This window comes from Molothrus ater, chromosome 6 (assembly GCF_012460135.2).
Source record: "Molothrus ater isolate BHLD 08-10-18 breed brown headed cowbird chromosome 6, BPBGC_Mater_1.1, whole genome shotgun sequence".
Taxonomy (NCBI): domain Eukaryota; kingdom Metazoa; phylum Chordata; class Aves; order Passeriformes; family Icteridae; genus Molothrus; species Molothrus ater.
In genome coordinates, this window is record NC_050483.2 from 22,392,485 (window position 1) to 22,402,217 (window position 9,733).

Consider the following 9,733-nt stretch of genomic DNA (forward strand, 5'->3'; position numbering starts at 1 on the left):
CGAGCTCTGTGGAAACCTTTGGCCACTGGAGGGAGGTGTTCCACCAAGAAAACCCAGCCCGGGCTGGTCCCAGGGGAATGAGAAGATGACACTGATCGCTTCCGTCTGCTCCCAGTTACTCCTGGCAGCAGGGTAGCTAAATTAACTTGTAATTACAGATGTATTCTCCTCGTAAACGATTTGTGCTACATGCTCGGCATTTTTAGGGATAATTTTCCCTTCCATTTCTTGGAGAAGCACACAATTGGATATTTTGTTGCATGTCTTCCACTATTGTGAGAGTTGTGTTTCCTTCTTGTGTTTCTGCTCTACCTAGGTCTGGAAGTTCAGCATGAGGGAATTCCCATGATGCTTCTTGTCCCCATTTTTCCCTGTTTCCTTCCAGCCTCAGTTCCTTTGAGTTGTCAGTCAGAGGGGAAGGAGAGTGCATTGAATACTTATAAATTTGATTTCAAAAACATTCCAGGAAGAAAGTCCTCAGATCTTCAGAGATTAAGAAATCTGCTGCTGCTCCTTGGGCCAGGCTCCCAGCTCCTCTCCAGAGGTGGAGGTTTGCTGCTGGAACTAGAAATCAGCCTAGCACTCAGACTTCTTGGGAGCTGCAGTGTTTGTCTAGCAAAGCCCACAGGGCCAGCCTCTGCAGAAGCTCAGCACATGGAAGCACTTTGTGCACAGCCAATAAGCTGCTCTGTAGATGTCCCAGGCCAATAATTAATATTGAAAGAGCAGAGTTGTGACCACCCTGTGGCCTGAAGCAAGGCCCCTAGTAATGAACTGGTCACGTTTCTTGTTCTGTGTGATCATGAAGCACTCACGAGTTGCTATAATTCTTTCCATGAGGTGTTTTTTTTTTTTTTTTTAGGAGTGGGAAGAGGAATTGCATTAGTTAGAGTGGCTAAGGGTAAGTCTGTAGGTCACAATGCATCTTGTTTTCTGTATGGAACATACCCCAGTTTAACATGTGGCAGCTGTTCTTTTCCCTATAATTCTCCCATGTGTGGTGGTGTGGCTGGTCCCTGCCAGCTGTGTTCAGGATTTAGGCTGAATGTGGTGGACTTCAGAAAAGCCTGGTTTCTGGCTGCCAAAGGACAGACTGCAAGTGCTGGTGACAGACTCTGTGACATTGTTGAGGAAAGTGAGGAACGGGCAGCCACGGGGGCTCGCTGCTGAAAAGCCAAAGGACCCTGGGGTTCTCACAAATGCTACCACTCAATGCCATAAATGGAGAACATACCCTCAATTATTCATGGGCTGGATCTACCCCATCAGCCTCTGAGACTCTGCTCTAGCCTTGGCCTTTTATTACATATAAGCCTCAGTTAGCAGTCAGCATTTATGAATGACATCTTAAAGCAGGTTGATACTAAAAGCTTGTCAATGTAAAAATCTACTAGCATGCAAGTCTTCAAACTTGTACACTTGCAAAAGGCCCTTAGCAAAAAATATGCAATTAGTGAACCAAAGCTATTAGTAAAACGTTGCTAGTAAAGCTACTAAATGTGCTTTAGCCATTATAAACAATTTCTAGCAGGTGTGTGCTGGCAGAGTTCATGCAATTTTTTTGCCTTGTGTCAGGAATCTTCTCTGCCAAACATGGGAAATTACCTTCTCCTAAGTAAATTCTGTAACCCTGGCCATGAATTCTTTCTTCTCACAAGTATAAATTGTCTGGTTTCTCTCCTCTAAGCTCCTAATAATACAATTGACTGGGGTTTGTGTGCTGTTTGGCTTTTGTGGGGAGGGATTAGGGGAATATTGGATGCTGTGTACCTGGAGAAAAATTATTCTCAGCTCTCTGGGCAAAAAATATTAGCTCCATTTAAAATAGGGATTTAAGAGAAGGATAATGCTCCAAGTAATATGTAGATGCTCTATGAGGTATGGAATCTGAGAGGAAAGATGCTGCTTTAGGCCCCAAGGATGGTATTTTCATGCACTTCAATTAAATTTCTCTCTGTTATCTTCTTTCCTATAGCTCTCTCACTGATGAATGGCATCATGGAGTAACTCCTCTGTCCTCAACAATGCAGAGTTTAGCAGAAAGTATGGAAACCTACTTCTGTAACTACAACAGGCCTTATCTTTAGGAAACAAGAGAGCCTTTTCCTTCCCACCTTTGGGGTCCAGATGTAACTCCCATTCCTTCACAATGTTTCTTTGAACAATGGCAGCAGCTCAGGGATTATCCTGATGTTGCTCTTCATTCTGTGAGTGTTTGCCAGGTTAGGAACTATACTGACATCAGACCTAGGCCTCCTGCAGGACCCCAGATCCTCACTGTGTCACCAGAATGCCAGACCTTTTCCATCATGTGTCTCTGGCTAGTGTTATCTGCTGTTCATAAGCTTAAATCTTTTCCATGTTGTCTCTCCTTGTACAAACAATTTTTCTGGAGATTGTCTGATTGCAATTCTTCTGGAATCTGTCTGCCACCATCAGGTAACCAGCTCCTAAGCAAGAGTTGTGACAGTGCAGGAGATCAGAGGATTGTGCACCAGACTAACTTCTTCCTTCTTTTTGCCCTCCTTAGAGTTACAGACTGGACATATGGAAGTTCTTCAGAGACAGCAAGAATCCCAGAGCATGTGATCATCTGAATGGCTTACCCAGAGTGCTTCCTGGGTATTTTCTGCATAGCCCTTCTGGAAACTATTTGGGGTTTACTAGGGTGGAAATGTGAGGTCCTGTCATGTTATAGTATAGGCATGTGCTTTGTGCACTGAACTTGCAAAATGATGTCAGAATAGTATAACTCATGCAGTGATGTCTGCAGACAGCCTGGAACAATAACCCAGCACAGTGCAGACCTTTAATTTTGGCAGAGGTTTTTTCACTATACTCTCAAGTATTCAAAAATAAGTTGTTCTTTTGATATGATGTTGTAATTAACTCTGGTAAGCACTGATTGGGATTTTTTTTGGCATAACTGTTTTTCCCTTGAGGATGTAAGTTCCTCTAAAACAAAGTGGTTTTGGTTTTTTTTTTTCTTCTGCATAAACAGACTGAAAATAGTTGAATAACTTCTAATTGAGGGATTTTTTTCTACTTTCTCAGTGGTTACCTCATAGTAAAAATTATGTAAAATATTTGAGATTGAACAAAATAGGATTATAAAGCTATATTCTAAACTTGTGACCTAAAACCAGGGTGTGTTGGTCTTCTGAGGTGGGATAGACTGAGGAATGTTTGCCAACCCTTTCAGTGAAGAGTTTTTTCTAGTGTTCAATCTAATCCCCTTTTTTCCCCACTCTCCAGTGCCACTTGAGGCTATTTCCTCTCATCCTGTCACTTTTCACTTGGGCAAAGACCCTGACACCTGAGCCCTTTGTATTTTGGAGAGGCTTCTCTAGCCAACTGTGGGCAATTCTTCAGAGCTGCAGAACAAAGTAGGGCAGAGCAGAAGTGAGGTGAGCTCCATGTGGAGTGTGGGGGAAGCTGCCTGGAGAAATCCGTGGATGCCTTTCCTCAAGACCAGTGCATTCCCAGTCACCTGGGAGCTGAGCACAGTTTTGCACAGGATTTTGCTTCAGTGCCTGCATGGCAGCAGGTGTGTCACTGGTGTCACGTTGGTGCTTGGTGGGAGCTAATGTCTCCTTGTGTGCTGAGAGGCTGGGGAGAGGTGGTGGAGAAGCTGAAATGATGCAGCCAGTGCTACTGTTGTGTGAGGTTTGGTGGGTGTTTTTGAAGGGGGCTTTTTTTTTGTCTTGTTTGGTTTTTATGTGGAATGCATGAGTACCAGGTCTGTATGAACCTGTGGAGTGAGGTGGTGTGCAAGGTGGGCTGGGGCAGTGTGGGAGCCTCTGGAAGGTGAGGTGTACTCTTAGGAAGGAACTGCCTAAGGAGGAGGGGGAGGCCTTGGCACATGGTCTGGAGGTGAGGGAGGTGTCTGGGACAGAGAGTGGTGGTGTGTGGGGTTTGGCCTGACAAGGCAGTGACAGGAAGGGCCCCCACAGAGCAGTGCCCTGCCCTGAGGAGCCAGCCAGCATGGCCAGGTAGCTTGGTTTGCTGAGCAAATGCCAAGCTGTGGTATGGCCATGAAGGGTAGCAGGATGAGTTGCAGCCAGCCATGGGGGGGATATAGGAAGAAAATTTCTCTGGAAGAGTTTTTCTCAGGGGACTGGGACTTACAAGACAGGTAGGCTGCATTTCAGCTGCAGCAGTATTTCAGTACTGAGCTACTGTTTTCATTATTTCATCTGCTGTCAGGTGTCAAAACCACCTGACAGTGAGGTTTGCCACACTGGTTCTTGCCAGCAGTGAGAGATGGATGAACAGAACTCTGTGCCTGATGTGAGCACTGCAGTGCAGGGCTGCTGTTGTGGAAGGAGTCAGCAGGGAATGCAGAAACCACAGCACCTTTATCCTTAAGTGACTCGGTTGCCTTTCCCATTAACTTCAGGATCAGTTTGAAACCAATTGTTTATAAAACAATCAGTGAGGTTGTCAGAGTAGCCTTTTGAGTAGTTCCAAGTATTGGCAGTCTGTCTATTGCCTTATACACTCTCACCACAGATGTTATGAAAACAATCTCCTGCCTCCTGTAACACCGGATTGAACATTGGTTCTCACACTTGCTGCCTCTTCCTGGAGTTCCCAGCAGTTCCTGCTTTGGCTAATGAATACCAAAACTTAATGAGAAGGTTTGGCTGCAGAATGCTGTGGGGTCCAGGCTCTTGGCTGTAAGGAATCTCCTAACACTGGTGAGCTGTGAGCAAAAGTGGGAAGATGTCCTTCCAGGGACCAAGGCTCCACAGCAGGGGTATGTCTGGGATTTGGGAACTTTCTCTTGTTTTCTCTTAGATTTCCCTCAGTATCCCAGTGGTCATTAGTGAGGAGCTTGCACTTTGTTAGAGTAGTGAAGCTGGTTACACCAGCTTTTATGTGACGAGAAGATGCAGAGAGCACATCAGAGTTCAGATGGCTATCATAAAATAAAGTTGGCAGTTTCATGCCTGGCTATAGTGGAAGCTAATTAGCTCAAGTCTCTCTAATCTGAGCAAGGCAACAGCAGGATTATATTGTCTTCCTATTAGGCAATAGTCTTGCCTGACATGAAATGAGATGTCTGGCGATTCTCATAATTGCATACAGCTATTTACTCTTTACCACCACTCCATTGTCTCACTCTTTAATAGGCAGCAAAATTGTAATGAGATCTTCTTCTCGCCTCTTGAATTCCTCACAAGCCATGCTGGGGACTCCTATGCTCCAGTAGCAAAGGGGAGGATAAAGCAGAAGTAGAGGAGAAAGCAGTAGTCTCTGTCTCCACCCTGAAATCAGCTTGGTGGGAAAGGTTAGTCTGCTAGCTTCTGACATAATGATGGAATCTCCTGAGCAACTGCTTCATGCTCAACCCTTTATTCTCCCAGACCAAGAGAACTGGGCTGGGATTAAGATTTATCATTCTGTTCTTCCTTTCCTTGCCTAAAGGGCAAGAATAAAGGCTGGTTCCAAGAAGGGCCGTGGATATATAGGTGCCAGTCAGGACAGCCTTAGGTGAGGCTAGGCTTGGGAAGCATTCAGGAGAGTTGAGGACTAAAAGGAGTTTTGGGGATTTATCCAGGATTTATAGTTTTAAGAGAAAGGTTTGTGAAGGTTTTGGTAAATGCATAAGGCTTGATGTGGCAAGTGGTTACTGGACTGGATTTAAAACTAAGATCAAGAAAAAAAAGTTTGGCATGATCTTGGCTTCACCTCAGCCACAACCTGTTCTGATCTTGATGTGGAAATCACACCCCAAAAGCTTATATAGGGTGCTGCAGAGTCATCAGCTGTAGATCTTGTCATCTACAGTTTCAAGTTGAAACTGTTTTTCTGTGAGTCACATAATATATCAGAGTGCTGATTCTACTCCTTGGAAATCAAGAGTCAAGCTGTATAATAAATCAGAAATATTTGATCCTACCTTACTCCAATTATGCAATTATATTTAATTTCAGTTTTCCATTGTCTAAAATGTCATTGCTTTGTCTTTAGCAGTTTTTCTCCTTTCAGTACTTTTTCTCCCTCACCTCCCAAGACTCTAATCCTTCTTAAACTAGGGACTTGAAGAAAAAGGAGTGTGAAGGCAGGGTTGTTAATGGGATAAAAGATTCCATTTTATCCCATATTTAGTTGCAGACCTAGCAGCTTGAAACATTTTGATCTCTTAAAAATCCAGGGAGTGGGGCTCTTTGGCAGAAATTTATCTTTTCTCATTCCATGAAGGTTTCCAGCTCCATTAGGCCTTGGAATGGAGAATGCACTTTGAAGGCCCTTGAGCAAGTTGCTTTGATATGAAAAGGGCTCAAGTTCCTGTGATCTGTGTGTATGAGGATTTCTTTCTTGGAAGCAGTTCCTCAGGCCCATGTTGCAGAATGCCTTGTCATCCTAGTGCACTAATGATCCTTTCCAAAATGCTCTGAGGGGGTTGTTTTGTTTAAGGGGAAGAGGAGGCAGAGAAGGGAGTTTCCCTTGTGCTTGCCAAGGTAAGAGGCAAACCTCTTCTGAAGCTACTGCCAGCCCCTATTACCCTCATCACCTGCTGTTACCATAGAGTTCAGGAACTTCCTCAATGGCTCATTTCAAACTAAAGTGTCCATGTTCCTTCTAGAGCCCGCTGCTTACCAGCTCCATCCCAAATTCACAGGCACAGGAGAGATTCTCAGAGCTTCTAACTCTTAGCCGTAAGCTATCAGCATACTACATTAAATGCTGCCACCAGCTTCAATCAGAGAATGCAGGGTGCCTCTCAGCAAGAGAAGGTGAGGAGCTGGTTTAATTGGGACATTCAAAGATGGGGACTTAATTAGGTAATTTTGTTCATCTTGCCCAGGGATAGGAGGAGTCACTGCAAATAGCCAAGGGAAAGTTTTATGAGAACAGTTAAATATCTGCTGCATCTTCTTGTTCTTTCCTCTTCAGGCTGGAGTTCCTCAGACTGCTTTTCAACTGATGTCAGGATTTTTTATCATTTACAATTGCTGCTCCCATCACCCTTTCAGCAGCCTTGTTCTACTTGGCTATTTCCCCATTGGGAATGTGCATTCCCCATCTGTGATCCATAGTGGAGAGCAGCAAACCTCTGTTTGGGTCAGATACTTCATCTAAGGGTGAGGTGATTCCCAAACTTTCCTCATCCCAGAAAAACTCTGGTTATGTCATCTTCCAAAGAGGTAGAGAGCTTTGCTTTCTTTTGTGATTTCCTCTTTCTGGCAAAAATCTGTGATCACTTTTTTATGTAAAAGAAGCTGTATGTTTTTATTCATGTTGAAATGCCTACAGATTTTTCAGTGAAAATTAATAAAACCTGGAATTAAAAGAACAAAGGGGATGTGCACTGAATATTTTTTCTATTTTTCAGCAAATGAAAAATCTTCAAAAGGAATCTGTTGCACATTGCTCTTTGTGTCTAGAAAAAACAATTTCTTGTCTAGCCCCTGTATGTATGTAAAACACCTTGCCCTTTCCCCTCTCTAATGTTAAGATTTATAGGCTTCCTTTCCAACTGCTCGTCTTTCTTCCACTGAAGGAAAATAAAAACAGCAATAACTTTCCAAATTCAGTTGCCAAAACTAATTCATCATTTGAACATAGGCACCAGCTCTGATAAGATATGGACCTGCATCATTCAGCCTATTCCATGAATTTTTATTTAGTTACTGCTCTTACTCCATTGGGAAAAAAGTTCTACTGAAGCCAGAAATTGGTGGGTCATTTTCCATCTAACAATTCCATATGTTACCTGCCAGGCCCCCATGGGACAGAGTTGTGGCTATTTGGGAGCACTGTTCTGTTACTCTGTATTTAGCTCCAGTCTCAGTACTGGGTATATAAAATTGAAATGTGTTTCTCCTTTCTTCTCCCTTTTCATTTATAGCTTTATAAAAATCCCCAGCCTATATCCCAAGGCGCACTAAATCTTTAGCTGTCTTTTAAATCAAGTACACAAACATTTGTGATAAATAAAATAACACATTTATATGAACTATCTCATTCTCCTAATAGGTCTCCCTAAATTAACTTATGTCACCAGTAATGTGTTAGCACATACATTTGTATTGCTGATTTTCTGTAATATCTTCTCAGGAATTTTAAAGATGTAAGTCTCCAAGTCTATCAAACTTACATACTTAGTTTTCCTAAATGTCTCTATGAAACATAGATGTATAACTTTAATTTTTAGAAGAATTGTATAAGCATGGTAGACTAATTGTGTCACATGGTAACCCTCTTGCTGTATTTAATTTTTTTTTTTTTTTGCTAGAAAAATTTAGCTTCCTTATTTGTAATCTGACATGCCCTGAATGGTATTCACTCTTCAGCAGCCATCTATCTTGGCACACTTTGGATTTAGCTAAGTGAAGAGACATTTTCTTTCATGCTCATAATGTTTCTGTGAAAATTGGTAAACTAATCCAGTGGTAGTGGGGAGAGAGACAGAAGTAGAGGCAAGACAGGAAGGAGCCATAAAATTCAAAGAACCTTCTTTCAAAGCCAAGTGCTCCCCAAAGCACACTTCATCTCTCTAACTTTGGGAGCACACCTGGGCTGCCTAAACTGACAGCCTAGTCACAGCTCAAAACCTAATCTGAGCTGGGAGGTGAGCCCTTCAGTGGCTGCTGAAGAGAGCCTCAGACTACAGATCAGAGTCATTACTGCAGGGCCCTTGGTACCTCTCTGCCCCTTGTCTGTGGAATCTAAGCATGGGTGACTCCATTACACTCACCACACACTGTTACCCTGCCCTTTGATTAATGTCAGACTTGGCAAGTTCTTCCAGGTTTCAGCTCTTGAGTAAGATCTGGAATGTCTCTTGGGCTAAGCTTGTGGCAAACATATGTAGGGGTGTAGACCACATGTGTGGGGGTGATGGGGGGAAAAAAAATAGTCTGTGGAAACTTCTCTCTCTCCTCTCCACCCTCTTTGTCACCAATCCATTTCCATGGTTTAACATTTGTGATCTGAAGAATCTGTTCCACAGGCCCTATTTCTGGCTCATTCTGCAAGTTATTCTGTTTAACAGGCCTTGCCAAAAGTGGTTGATGATAGCATGAGGAAAAGTCTAATGGCTTGCAGCTACACTATTCACATGAGACCCCTGCTACAGAGCTGACATTAAGTGAAATTACTGCTGAAACAGAACGTTCTCATCTCCTTCAGTGGAACCTGTTCTTACTGAGGTGTGATATCCTTCCCTCAGTGGCAGTGCATGCCATTAAACTGTTGAAGAGCTACAGATCTTCCCGATTTACAGGATTATCTGGCAAATGGTTTTGCTTTGCTGAGTGTACTGGAGATAGGCTCTTTCCACTTCACTGAACTTCACTGATCCCAGACTTCTAGTTTGGGGTGGGTTTGGGGTTTTTTTGGTTTTTTTTTTTGTTTTTTTTTTCACTGTAGGTGGCTTGGATCTAGGCACCTCAGGTAAAGTATTGCTCATATGGTCTGTGATGCCTGACATGAGGTGAAAAAGACTGTTTCCAGCACTATCAAAAAATGATTGCAAGGAGACTCCAGAATTTCTTGAGGAAAGCAGGCTGCTGGCAATGCTGGTTAAAACTGGGGAAAGGTGTGAGAAGGTCAAGGAGAATTCATTGCTGAGAAGCAGAAAGGTAGGAATGGGGACAAGGTCCATAAGCATTGCTAATGCCTCATATCCCTGGCTCCTGAAAGCTTAGGTGCTCCTATTGGAACTCCAATGGGCAGTTTCAGTGCCAATACCTGAGGTGGGAGTGGGCACCCCTATGTCCAA